Source organism: Lynx rufus, unplaced genomic scaffold (assembly GCF_022079265.1).
Source record: "Lynx rufus isolate CCGP_SWC_20201006 ecotype Redwood Valley unplaced genomic scaffold, mLynRuf1.p SCAF_37, whole genome shotgun sequence".
NCBI lineage: Eukaryota > Metazoa > Chordata > Mammalia > Carnivora > Felidae > Lynx > Lynx rufus.
Genome location: NW_025814853.1, coordinates 1,028,581 through 1,041,637, shown reverse-complemented (window position 1 = coordinate 1,041,637; position 13,057 = coordinate 1,028,581).

Below are 13,057 nucleotides of genomic sequence, written 5' to 3'. Positions count from 1 at the left end.
CAGGCCTTCCCTGCCCCAGGGTAAGTGCCTCTACTGTGTGACTCTGAGACAGCACGTGGAGAGAAGCAGGGTAAGAAGGAGAGAACGAGACACAGAGCGACGGAGAGACGGGGGACAGACCCAGAGTATCCAGATACACCTGGGAGCTTCCTGTTGGGACAGCTCCTTGGTGGCTCAGCTGGTGTGGGCTGAGGTTCTGTCCCCTCATCTACATGGGCCCATGCTTTCGTTTCAACCTCCCCCCAAACATTGGCACGACTCGATGTTCTAGGCCAGAAACAATATCAAATTCCAAAAGGGGCAAACATCCGGGCCTCCTCTCTGATCACGAGGTCGTAAAACAGGAGACCAAAAAAAAAAAAAAAAAAAAAAAAAAGGCGGGGAAGGGGTCGAGAAGGAATCGAATCAGACACGTCTCAAAAGCAGACACGAGGATGTTATGTCTCCGGATGGCTCGGTCGCTTAAGCCTCGGGCTCTTGATTTCGGCTCACGGTTCTTGAGTTCGAGCCCAGAATCAGGCTCTGTGCTGATGGTGCGGAGCCTGCTTGGGATTCTCTCTCCTCCCTCTCTCTCTCTCTCTCTGCCCCTTTCCCAGCTCATGTTTCTCTCTCTCTCTCAAAATAAACTTACAAAAAATGGTCATGTCTTATGTGGACCCCCCAAAGATACGTCACGTCACTGCTCATCAGGCAAATGTGAATTAAAACAGCACGGCCGTGAGAGGGGCCGGGGTTTAGAAGAGCAGTACCACTAACACCTGGTGAGGACGTGCCGAACCCGGGACCCGCGCTCGCTGCCGGGCCGTGGTGCCGGGCGGTGCCGGTGGTAGTTACAAAATGGTGCAGCCGCTTTGGGAATCAGGTTGGCAGTTGCTTAAAAGCTACATCAACCCTGGGCGCCTGGGTGGCTCAGTCGGTTGAGCGGCCGACTTCGGCTCAGGTCACGATCTCGCGGTCCGTGGGTTCGATCCCCGCATCGGGCTCTGTGCTGACAGCCTGGAGCCTGTTTCGGATTCTGTGTCTCCCTCTCTCTGACCCTCCCCCGTTCATGCTCTGTCTCTCTGTGTCCCAAAAATAAATAAACGTTGAAAAAAAAAAAAAAAGAGGTAGACCGGTCTCAAAGTGCTGTGCTCGGTGCGAGAAGCCAGACAGACTTACCCCCCTGTATGCTGCCATTCCTACGAAATCTAGAAAAGGTAAAACCTACAGGCACAGGAAACAGATCCGTGGTGGCCTGAGCTGGGCGGGGGCGGGGGCGGGGCAGGGCGGGCGCAAGGGGACGTTTTGGCGGGACGGTCCCCAAACGGGACTTGGGATGGAGTCCTGGCATCCTGCTTCCCCATCCTGGGGGCTTCTTTTGCCTCTCTTGTGGGACAGCCTTGGAATAGAATGCCCTAGTGCCATAAAAAAATGTCACAGAGGGGCGCCTGGGTGGCTCGGTCACTTAAGCGTCTGACTTCTGCTCAGGTCATGATCTCGTGGTTCGTGAGTTCCGGCCCCACGTGGGGCTCTGGGCTGACAGCTCGGAGCCTGGAGGCTGCTTCGGATTCTGGGTCTCCTTCTCTCTCTGCCCCTGCCCCGCGCATGCTCTGTCTCTCTGTCTCTCAAAAATAAATAAACATTAAAAGAAAACAACTATATACACGAAATGATTCCATGTTTGTTAGCCATTTCCAACGTTTATTTATTTTTGGGACAGAGAGAGACAGAGCATGAACGGGGGAGGGGCAGAGAGAGAGGGAGACACAGAATCGGAAACAGGCTCCAGGCTCCGAGCCATCAGCCCAGAGCCCGACGCGGGGCTCGAACTCACGGACCGCGAGATCGTGACCTGGCTGAAGTCGGACGCTTAACCGACTGCGCCACCCAGGCGCCCCTTGTTAGCCATTTCCAGACAAAAGTCTGGAAATACGTTTGTCTAGCTTTTGCTTATTTAAAAAAAAAATAGCATCTCTCTCAATGAATGCGTATTCTTCCGTAATGGAAACACATAAAAGGCGTTTGTAAGAAACCCGGGGACCCTGCAGTCTGGTCTCCTCATCTTCTATGTTCTAGAACTTAATTATCGTGGTGGTTGCATATACATTTAGCAAAATTGATAGAACTGTTTATTTTTTTATTTTATTTTTTAAAAATTTTTAACGTTTATTTATTTTTGAGACAGAGAGAGACAGAGCATGAACGGGGGAGGGGCAGAGAGAGGGGGAGACACAGAATCCGAAACAGGCTCCAGGCTCTGAGCGGTCAGCACAGAGCCCAACGCGGGGCTCGAACTCACGGACCGCGAGATCGTGACCTGAGCTGAAGTCGGACGCCCAACCGACTGAGCCACCCAGGCGCCCCTGATAGAACTGTTTAAATGGGTGTGTTTTATTACATGTGGACGGTACCTCCCAAAGCAGAAAATGAGTAAAACTGTAGAATCTAAATCAGCTGTGTGGATGGTGCCGGCGTCAGTGTCCTGGTTGTGATGTTGTCCTGTAATTAACAAAAGGTGTCACCTTGGGGGGAGGCCGGCGGCCACCAGGGGCCCAGAGGCAGTGAAGGGTCCTCCCCTAGAGACTTCAGAGGGCACGGGGCCCTGCCAACGCCTTGATTTCAGATTGTCTGGTGTCTACAACCACGAGGCAATAACTTTCTGTCGTTTCAGGCCACACGGTACTTTGTCACACCAGCCCCGAGAAACTCATAGAGGGGTTTTGACCCTCTGATGGTAGAGACGTTAGAATCGGTGTGGAGGAGGGAGTGGGCCATAAAAGGTGCCAGACAATTGATAAGCCGTTAGGGAAAAAACAAGAAAGCTGTACTCTCTTTACACCGACCTAAACTTTTTATTTTTATTTACTTTATTTATTTATTTAAAAAAAATTTTTTTTAATGTTTATTTATTTTTGAGACAGAGAGAGACAGAGCATGAATGGGGGAGGGGCAGAGAGAGAGGGAGACACAGAATCGGAAGCAGGCTCCAGGCTCCGAGCCATCAGCCCAGAGCCCGACGCGGGGCTTGAACTCACAGACCGCGAGATCTTGACCTGAGCCGAAGTCGGACGCTCAACCGACTGAGCCACCCAGGCGCCCCTGTACTTTATTTTTATTAAAAATTTTTAAAAGTTTATTTTGAGAGAGGGACAGAGCACGTGAGTGGGGTAGGGGCAGAGAGAGAGAGGGAGAGAGAGAGAATCCCGAGCAGGCTCCGCACCGTCGGCGCAGAGCCTGACGTGGGGCTTGAACTCACGAACCGTTGAGCTCGTGACCTGAGCCGAAATCAAGAATCGGACGCTCGGGGCGCCTGGGTGGCTCAGTCCGTTGAGCGTCCGACTTCGGCTCAGGTCATGATCTCATGGCTTGTGAGTTTGAGCCCCACATCGGGCTCTGTGCTGATAGCTCAGAGCCTGGAACCTGCTTTATATTCTGGGTCTCTCTCCCTCTCTGCCCCTCTCCCACTCTTGCTCTCTCTCTCTGTCTCAAAAATGAAAATAAACATTAAAAAAAAAAAAAAGAATCGGACGCTCACCTGACTGAGCCATCCAGGCGCCCCTCAGGTTCTTTTTAATTGGAGCTGAAGTTTAAAAGATGGGATATTTCTGAAAGTCAAATTTTTGCCACCTCTGGAAAATGTGGAGGTCAGGTAACCCTGGGCTGATGTTCCCACACGGACTCCTACATGCACCCGCTTTCCCTCTTTCCAGCCCCTGTCCGCCATTCTGGATTTAGGGGCTACCCAGCTCCCGGCTTCTGCATGGATGCCCCCAGGAGGGGGCGGGTGCTGCCTCCAGACTCTGGGTGACCAGCAGGTGTGGGTCTGAGTCCCCAGCGGGCTTTAGGTGTCATTATTACGTTATCATGTGCCTGTCCCAAAGATAGCTTGAGTCACACAGTCGAGTGTGCTGAGTGTCAGAGAGCGGGATGGGGCCAGCGGAGAGGCCACAGATACGGGGCCCGTGGGCCTTGCACCCCAACAGAGCGGCTACCAGATGCTCACAGGCAGATAAGGGGGCTTTCTCCTATCTCTCTACCCCAGGGAAGGGGGTCTTCTGCCCAGGAACTGGCCACATGGGCCTTGCCCAACGACGACGGCCAGGTGTCCACACCCTGCAGTGGATATAGGGGCAGATCAGGGCGCCCACCTCCGCTTCCTGCAGCGGGTCTGTACTGGGCGTGCAAGGGCAGCACCAACAGTAGAGGTGGCCGGAGGGGACAGGGGACCCTCCTCCTGGTTCCTCTGGGACCGATTCTGGCCTGGTTTTTCTTCTGTGCAGTGGGTTGATTTGTATGCGTCACATTCCCGAGTCCTAACCCCTGGGAGCCGTGAATTCGGTCTTATTTGGAGAAGGCGCCTTTGCAGGTGTGACGATGCCCAGGATCTCAAGGTGGAGCTACCCCAGATGTGTAGGGCCACCCCAACTCCAACGACCCCTGTCCTTATCTGGGAAAGATTTGAGCCCGAATCCGGGAGAAGGCCACGTGACGATGGAGACAGAGACTGGAATGTGTCTCCAGGTCAAGGGATGCCAGCCAGGGACCGCGGGAAAACCACCCGAAGCCGAAAGAGCAAAGGAGGAATCTCCCTCGGGGTCTCCAGAAAGACCCAGCCCCTTAATTTCAGACCTCTGGCCCCCAGAACCGGGGCAGAACACTTCTCTGTTGTTTTAAGCCACCGGAACTGTGCCCATCGGTTATGGCAGGCCTAGGAAAGGAGCCCAGCACGAGGCATTTTCGGTGCTAAAACCGGGAGAGCCCCGAGCGAGCCGGGATGGTCGGTCAAATTGGCATTTGAAATATCTACCGAAGTTTTTGAACTCGAGTCAAAGCACGGGAGCTGGCTCTGGCTTAGATTGGAAGCTTCTCCCGGGTCACGACTGGTACTTTTTCTACGTCACTGTGCCTACCCTGCCCGCCGCTCTGGCGTCAGCGTCGCAGAGCGCGTGGGGCCTTCTGCCTAGGCTGGCGGCTGACGTCGGCGAGTAGGAACGGGCAGGGGTGCCCTGGGCCTTCTCAGCAGCCCTGTGTGTCCTTTGGGGGGGGGGCGGTGAGCAAGCCCACCACATCCCAGCTTCCCCTCCTTTGGAAAGAGGAGTTGCTCCCGGCCTGGGCCTCAAAGAGCCACGCAGATGATCTGGCTTCGGCAAAGGGCCGGGTGGTCCTCACCTTCCCGCTGCTTGCTCCCAGGCCGGAGTCGCTCGTGGTTTCACTTAGGAAATCGCCCATATCCGGGTGGGAAGCAGGAGCCCCGAGGCCCCATCCCGGGAAGAGACCTGGTTTCCTTTTCCTTCTGCTTCCCTGTTTCCTCCTGGGCCAGGGCAGCAGACCCTCTGACTGCCTAAGCAGTGAGGCCACCTGAGAGAACACAGTGTCCATCACCTGCCAGACCCCGTTTTCCTGGCCGTGGACATAGGCGCTTGGGGGTGGGGGGGGTGTGCGGTGTTCACCCCGGAGCACCGCTGTGGGCGCCTCCTTCGCCCCGACCCCGTGGGGCCGCTTTGGCAGCTGTCACGGAAAAGCCATGCTTGTCTTGACACACGTGGGGCCTGGCCTGGATTCACCTGGGTCTCCCGCCTCCCACCTGGGGTCAATCGCAGGAAATCTCCTCCGACGTGCCGGACGCGGCCCAGGAGCCCCCGAGAGCCCTTCCCTCCGCCTTTGGCAACACCGGTCGTGCCGCAGGCCGAGGCCTGCCCTTGGCCGTGGCCCTTGGAAACACAGGTAAAAATTCCTCCGATCTCACAATTTCTGGAGTGCAACTATCTAGCAATGTCTGGCCCCGAAGCTGGGGGGGCCAAGTGCCAGGAGGGGGAGGCGAGACTGAGGAGCACAGCGGGCTGGGGACGGCCCCCGCGAGGGGACCCCCTTGCACGTTGGAGGGGCGGGGGGAGCGAACTCTTTTAAGAGGCTGGTCTTCTCGTTCCCTCACATATCGTGTCGTCCATTTAAGTAAGTCACATATGCTCGGGGCGCCCGGGGGGGGGCTCAGTCGGTTAAGTGTCCCACTCTGGATTTTGGCTCACGTCATGATCTCACGGTTCGTGAGTTCAAGCCCCAAGTCGGGCTCTCTGCTGACAGCAGGGAGCCTGCTTGGGATTCTCTCCCTCCCTCCCTCTCTCTGCCTCTCCCCTGCTCGCACTCTGTGTCTGTCTCTCGAAAATAAATAAGTAAACATTAAAAAAGAGTCACGTAGGGGCACCACCCGGGTGGCTCAGTTGGTTGAGCATCCGACTTTGGCTCAGGTCATGATCTCACGGTTCGTGGGTTCCAGTCCGCGTCGGGCTCTGTGCTGACGGCTCAGAGCCTGGAACCTGCTTCGGATTCTGTGTCTCCCTGTCTCTCTGCCCCTCCCCTGCTCGTGCTCTGTCTCTCTCTCTCTTAAAAAGAAATAAAAATTAAAAAAAAAAGAGTCACATATGCTCACCATAAAAATATATTTATATTTTGTGTTTTATATCTATTTTAGATACTTTATAGGGTTTTATTATTTTTTAGTGTTTCTGTATTAACCGACTTAACCGACTGAGGCATCCAGGTGCCCCTTAAGATACTTTAAATATGCTTTTGTGTCTTGTATTTTCCATCCATATAAAACATACGCTGCCAGTAAAAGTGGCTTACAAAACCGAGCTGTAACTTACATATACTAAAGAATACAGATCTTAAGGGAAAAACTCAGCATATGTTCACGTACGTTTCTATCTGTGTTGATGCTGCTCCGAGGTGGACCTTGGCATGGAGAAGGCGTCCACCGGCCCCCAAGGCCACCTCTGTCCTGACCTCCAACACCGTAGATTCGCTGGTCTGCGCTCGAAAGACGTATACACGGAAACATGCAGCGTATGCTCTTTTCCGGGTGGCTCATTTCACGCGGCGTTTGTCCGTGAGCTTCAGACAATTGACGTTCTTACTGCTGAGTGGTGTGCCCTTGAATGTCTACACCACAAACTGACTCCTTGTTTTGCCGATGGGACTTGGGCAGTATCGCGTATTAGCCGTTACAGATAACGCCGCGGGGAGGTCCGCGTAGGAAGCATCTAGGTGCCGCGGGGAGGTCCGCGTAGGAAGCATCTAGGTGAACTCCGGGTGTGACATTTGTGGGGCAGAGGAGAGCTGAAGCTCGCCGCTCTGCCCCAGACCTTCGGCGATGTGGGGAGAGAGGGCCGTGAAAGAAAGACGGCCCCTCACGTTGGTGTGCTCTGCTTTAACTGCGGGTGAAGGCGGGACATCTTCTCTTGGATTCATTGGCCACTGGCATTCTTCTTTTCTGAGAATTGTCCAAATGTTTTACTTTTTTTTTTTTTTTAACATTTATTTATTTTTGAGACAGAGAGAGACAGAGCATGAACGGGGGAGGGGCAGAGAGAGAGGGAGACACAGAATTGGAAGCAGGCTCCAGGCTCTGAGCCGTCAGCCCAGAGCCCGACACGGGGCTCGAACTCACGGACCGTGAGATTGTGACCTGAGCTGAAGTCGGACGCTCAACCGACTGAGCCACCCAGGTGCCCCACTTTTTTTTTTTAAGTAGTTCTCACACCCAACATGGAGTCCAACATGAGGCTTGAACTCACGACCCCGAGATAGGGAGACACAGAATCCGAAGCGGGCTCCAGGCTCCGAGCTGTCAGCACAGAGCCCGACGCGGGGGTTGAACTCACGAAATGCGAAATCATGCCCTGAGCTGATGTCTGACGCTTAACCGACCGAGCCACCCAGGCGCCCCTTCTAATTTTTTAAATGTTTACTTATTTATTTTCAGAGAGAGAGTGTGAGCGGGGTCAGGGGCAGGAGGCAGGGGGGCGCAGAGAGAGAGGGAGAGAAAGAAAGAATCCCAAGCAGGCTCTTCCCCGGGCAGCACAGATTCCGATGCTGGGCTCAGGACTCAGTAATCGTGAGGTCATAACCTGAGCCGAAATCGAGAGTCGGACACTTAAGTGACTGAGCCACCCAGGTGCCCCCTTGACCCATTTTATGTTAGGTGGTTCGTCTTTTTCTATTACGTCTGTAAACACGCTTTGTATTTTAAGAAAGTAGAACCTTGTATTGGAAAGGCATGGGAAGGAATTAATTTTATACCCAGAGCCAAACCGTAGGTGGTCCTACCGACGTGGGCTTTGGGACTCAGCTGTCCAACCACGCGGTTCCTTTGCTTGTATACCTTAATCACACAATATCAAAATGCAAAGTTTGTTTGATTTTGCTAAGTGTGTTAGAATTAAGGTTCGGGCAGGCGACCATGGTTTCTCCACCTTGTTCACCAGCTCACCACAGACAGCGTCCCTGCCTTCTGAGCCTGGGCTGGACCTCAGGATCCTTCCCGACCCAAAGCTCCCTGTGGACGGTAGTGACTTGAGCTGGCGTGGGTTGGAATCTGTCTGCCTCCAGGGCGGAATGTCACCTACTGTTGGAGTTAATTGAACACGAGAATGGACACTAGGGACAGAAGGGAGGCACCGTCAGGGCTTGCGAGGCCAAACAGGGCTGAGGACAGGAGGGTGGGGCCGAGTGGGGGCAGGGATTCTGTCTAGAAGACAGGACCCAGACATGAGTACATTTTTTACCATGCAGCTCTGGAGTACTGATGGTGAGGTTATATCTGGATTCTGAAGGTGGGGGAGGGGGCTGGGTTGAGGAGGGGATGGGGAGGGGAGGGAGGGAGCCGGGTTGAGGATGACATAGGGGGAGGGTGGGGAGGTGGGCCAGGAGGATCCATGATAAATATGGAGACCCAGTTATTGGATCAAGACCTGCGCGGACCATGTCAGTTGGCTGCTGTCCATGCTTGTTGGCCCAGAGGTGGCTCAGTTTGGTGACAAGATTGGGGCCTTCCCAGGACAAAAGAGAAAGGGGCAGGGGGTGGGAGCCTGGGTGGCAACGGGGAGCCGTGGCTGTAGCCTCCCCCAGAGTCTCTGATGTCTCGTAGGCTGGGCTGGCCAGGACTCGGGTATAAGCTGCGGACTTTTCAAGCACCTTGTGTTTCGGACTGAAGATCTTTCATGACTGGACATTTTCCTGTTCTGTTCCCTATGAAGAGTGGCTTCCCCTGCTGGCTCCCAGGCGGCTTTGTGATTTGAACTTGGAAATGCTGCAGTCTCTTTCTGCAGCTCCTGCACCTCCTTCCGGTTAGTTCTCTGGCTCTGTGCCCCTCAACATCTGCTTTCTCACCCCACTGAATAAGGGCGGATTTTTACATCGTCTCAGGGGAAATTTTAAGGTGTAGATGACCAGAGCTTGCAGCCTGAGTGTCTGGGCTTCCTGGTGTGGCTGAGTGGATGGCATTCGGGACCCTGGACCCTCCTCGCCCACCCGTCCCCTCCGTGAGCGTGTGTGTACGTGCATGCGGGTTCACACGATTCTCCGCATACGCGATCCCTTGGCACCGTGCGAACACCACAGACACTGCATGGAAAAGCCAGAACATCAAGTGACATCTGTCAACTGAGCACCTGCTAGGAGACAGCTCGTGGGCCGGGTGCCAGGGGAACCTCGACAGAGAAGACAGGGTCACTGCCTTCAACGATCTTTGTCCAACTCCCAAACTGGGAGGCGGTGGGCTTTATTTAGCATCCACATGTCACATGGGGCCAACGCAAAGCCCGAGGCGGGTCTTTTAGAAAAAGTTTTTGATTGTGGTAAGATACACACGAGCATAAAATTCACCCCCTTAACCACTAAGTACATTCACGGTGTGGTACAACACCGCCACCCCCCCGTCTCCAGAAGCCTTTCGTCGTCCCAAACTGAAGCTCGGTCCCCATGAAACTATGAATTCCTGTGCTCCTTCCCCAGCCCCCGGCGCCCTCTCCATTTTCATGAATTTGACGGCTCTAGGTACCTCGCATAAGTGGAATCGTAGAGCACTTGTCTTCTTGACGCTGGCCGATTTCACCCGGCACACGTCCTCGAGGTCCACCCGTGGGGTGGCAGGCGTCGGCACGTCTTTCCTGTTCATAAACGACTTGGAGTCCATTGTGTGGATGGACCCCACTTTGTTTATCCCGTCATCCATCGATGACGATGGATGAGTCCCGTCATCCATCGATGGGATGAAACCCCACCCCTTGGCTACGGGAGACAGCCAGGGCTTTTAAATATATTGAATTAGCTGTCAGCATTTACGACTTGGGGGATTTCTCCACTATCCAGCGCCCAGCTTCTCGTGGAGAATAAGGAGGTCTGGTCACACTGGGCTGCTGCCCTGTGTGTCGGTGACTGGTGACGCGCGGTTCCTGTCCCGGGACAGTGTCATGCGGGCGCGGACCAGAGGCGGACCACTCACGTCTTTGTTTTCCTTTCAGTCGAGTTAAGGAAAAAGCAAAATATTTCCATTACCTGCGTCTCTATCAAACGTGAACAATACAAAACATGTGGAAGGATCTCCCCGTTTCGGGGAGAGGAGAATGTTCCTGCGTATGGAACACGCACTCAGGGCAGGTCTGTGGGCGGAGAGCCCAGGGGGCCGGGTCCCTAACACGGCCCCCTCCCACGTGGGTGTCCCAGGGGGCACTGCAGTGGACCTCTGGGTGGGGCTTCAGGAACTGAAGGTTCTGGATGCAGCTTGGTTCCTGCTGGTGGGTCCATTGAGTCATCTACGTCATGATACCCTAATCATTGGTTTGATTTCTGATCGGCGATATCCTGATCGCCCGTCCCTCCCGCAACGTTGTGGGCCACGTAAAGCAAGCAGGTGTAGGGGGTTGAGCGGTGGCCCCTGGGAAGACACGTTCAAGTCCTGACCCTCCTTACCTCTGAGTGTGACCCTTTATGGACGAAGGGTGCTTGCGGGTGTAATTAAGGATCTGGGGATGACATCATCCTGGATTAACTGGGTGGGTCCTAAGTCTAATGACAAGGGTCCTTATTAGACACAGAAGAGTGAGGGCATCTGGGGGGCTCAGTCAGTTGAGCGGCTGACTTCGGCTCGGGTCATGATCTCACGGTATGTGAGTTCGAGTTCCGCGTCGGGCTCTGTGCTGACAGCTCGGAGCCCGGAGCTCGCTTCGGATTCTGTGTCTCCCTCTCTCTCTGCCCCTCCTCCACTCGCGCTCTGTCTCTGTCTCTCAAGGATAAATAAATGTAAAAAAAAAACAAATAGCAAACCCCGAGCCAGAGGCTTTTCAGGGCCTCCCCTCCGTCCGTGCTGTGTAGGAGAAATGGCTCGTCCCGGACAGACACGCGTCCTTCCCGTGGCCAGGGCTAGACGCCCACAAATATTTAGGCGCCGCGGCCCGAAGCCGGTCTGTTCACCTGAGGTTTTCATGGAAGATGCTGACTCTCCCGGGGGCTTTTCTCTGCCGTGTGCTTGTGCAGAAAGGCTGGCTCTTGTGTGTGCCGTCCAGAATGCGTTTCTCCCAAGGGGCTGCTGCTTAAAAGAACCACTTCTCCAGTCAATTCCAGTTGGGGCATACGTTCACCCTGCATGTTTTATCGGAAGGTGGGAGGTGTCGTTCAGGCGTTCCCGGGGTTTGGCTGACACCTGTGGGGGGCCCGGAGCGGCCTTAAGGAGTCACAGTGCCCCCCCCCCCCCCCGGAGGGTCCCTGCCCACCTTCCCCGAGCCTCTCTGACGGAGGGCCTGGGCTCCAGCCAGGCTCTGGGGGGGGAGCACTCCCCCGGCTCCCCTCCCGGCTCCCCTCCCCCAGCCCCTCTTCGGGTCCCTCCCCAGGAGCATTTATTAGCAGCCAGAGGACCAGGGAAGCCGGGTACGTAGACCGGGGCCCGCTGGTGCGGCTCCGGGGCCTGAAACAGCCGCTGTGCAGCCTCCCTGATTTCTGTTTTGTGTTTCGGCGGACTCCCAGAATCTGTGTTTGTAAAAACTCGTGCTAAAGTACATATAACATAAAACTTACCATTTGAATGCTCCCGAGCATATAATTCAGTAACATTTAGTACATTTCACAGGGTCGCACGCCTCCACTACTATCCGGTTCCTGAACGTTGTCATCTCCCCCAAAGGGAACCTGTGCTCACCCAAGCAGCCCCCTCCCCACCCGAGTCTCCCCTCCCCTCCCCCCCCCCAGCCCCCTGCAGCCACCAGCTACTGTCTGTCGCCCAGGATTTGTCTCTTCTGGACACGCCGTACAGAAGGAATCATAGGACGCGTGGCCTTTTGTGACTGCCCTCTTTCTCCCCGCATGTCCGCGTGGCCTGTGTGGCATGGCTTCATTCCTTGTCACGGCTGAGGCGCGTTGCATGGTGTGGACACACCTCACTTTCGTTGTCCTCACGTCTGTCCACGCACCTTCATCTGGGCTGTTTCCACCTTTCGGCAAATGTCAAGAACGTGGCTATGAACATCCGTGTAAAGCGCTTGCTGGAGTACCTGTTTTCATTCTCGGGGCGCCCACCAGCCGTGGGAGCGCAGGGCCACACGGTGACTGTGCGTCACCCGCCGGGGAAGCACCTGACTGCTTTCCGCTGCGGCTGCGCCTTCTCGTGGGGCCCGCCGGCTGCGCGGAGTTCTGGCCCCTCCACATCCCCTGTGGCACTTGGCGTTTCCTTTCCTCCCTCCCTCCTTCCTTCCTTCCTTCCCTCCTTCCTCCCTCCCTCTTTCCTTCCCTCCCTCCCTCCTTTCTTCCTTCCCTCCCTCCTTCCTTCCCTCCCTCCCTCCTTCCCTCCCTCCTTTCTTCCTTCCTTCCCTCCCTCCTTTTTCTTCCTTCCTTCCTTCCTTCCTTCCTTCCTTCCTTCCTTCCTTCCCTCCCTCCTTTCTTCCTTCCTTCCCTCCCTCCTTTCTTCCTTCCTTCCCTCCCTCCTTTTTCTTCCTTCCTTCCCTCCTTCCTTCCTTCCTTCCTTCCCTCCCTCCTTTCTTCCTTCCTTCCCTCCCTCCCTCCTTCCTTCCCTCCCACCCTCCTTTCTTCCTTCCCTCCACCTCCCTCCTTCCTTCCCTCCCTTCCTCCTTTCTTCCTTCCTTCCTTCCCTCCCTTCCTCCTTTCTTCCTTCCCTCCTTCCTCCCTCCCTCCTTGCTTCCCTCCCTTCTTCCTTCCTTCCTTCCTTCCTTCCCTCCCTCCTTTCTTCCTTCCCTCCTTCCTTCCTTCCTTCCCTCCCTCCCTCCCTTCCTTCCTTTCTTCCTTCCCTCCT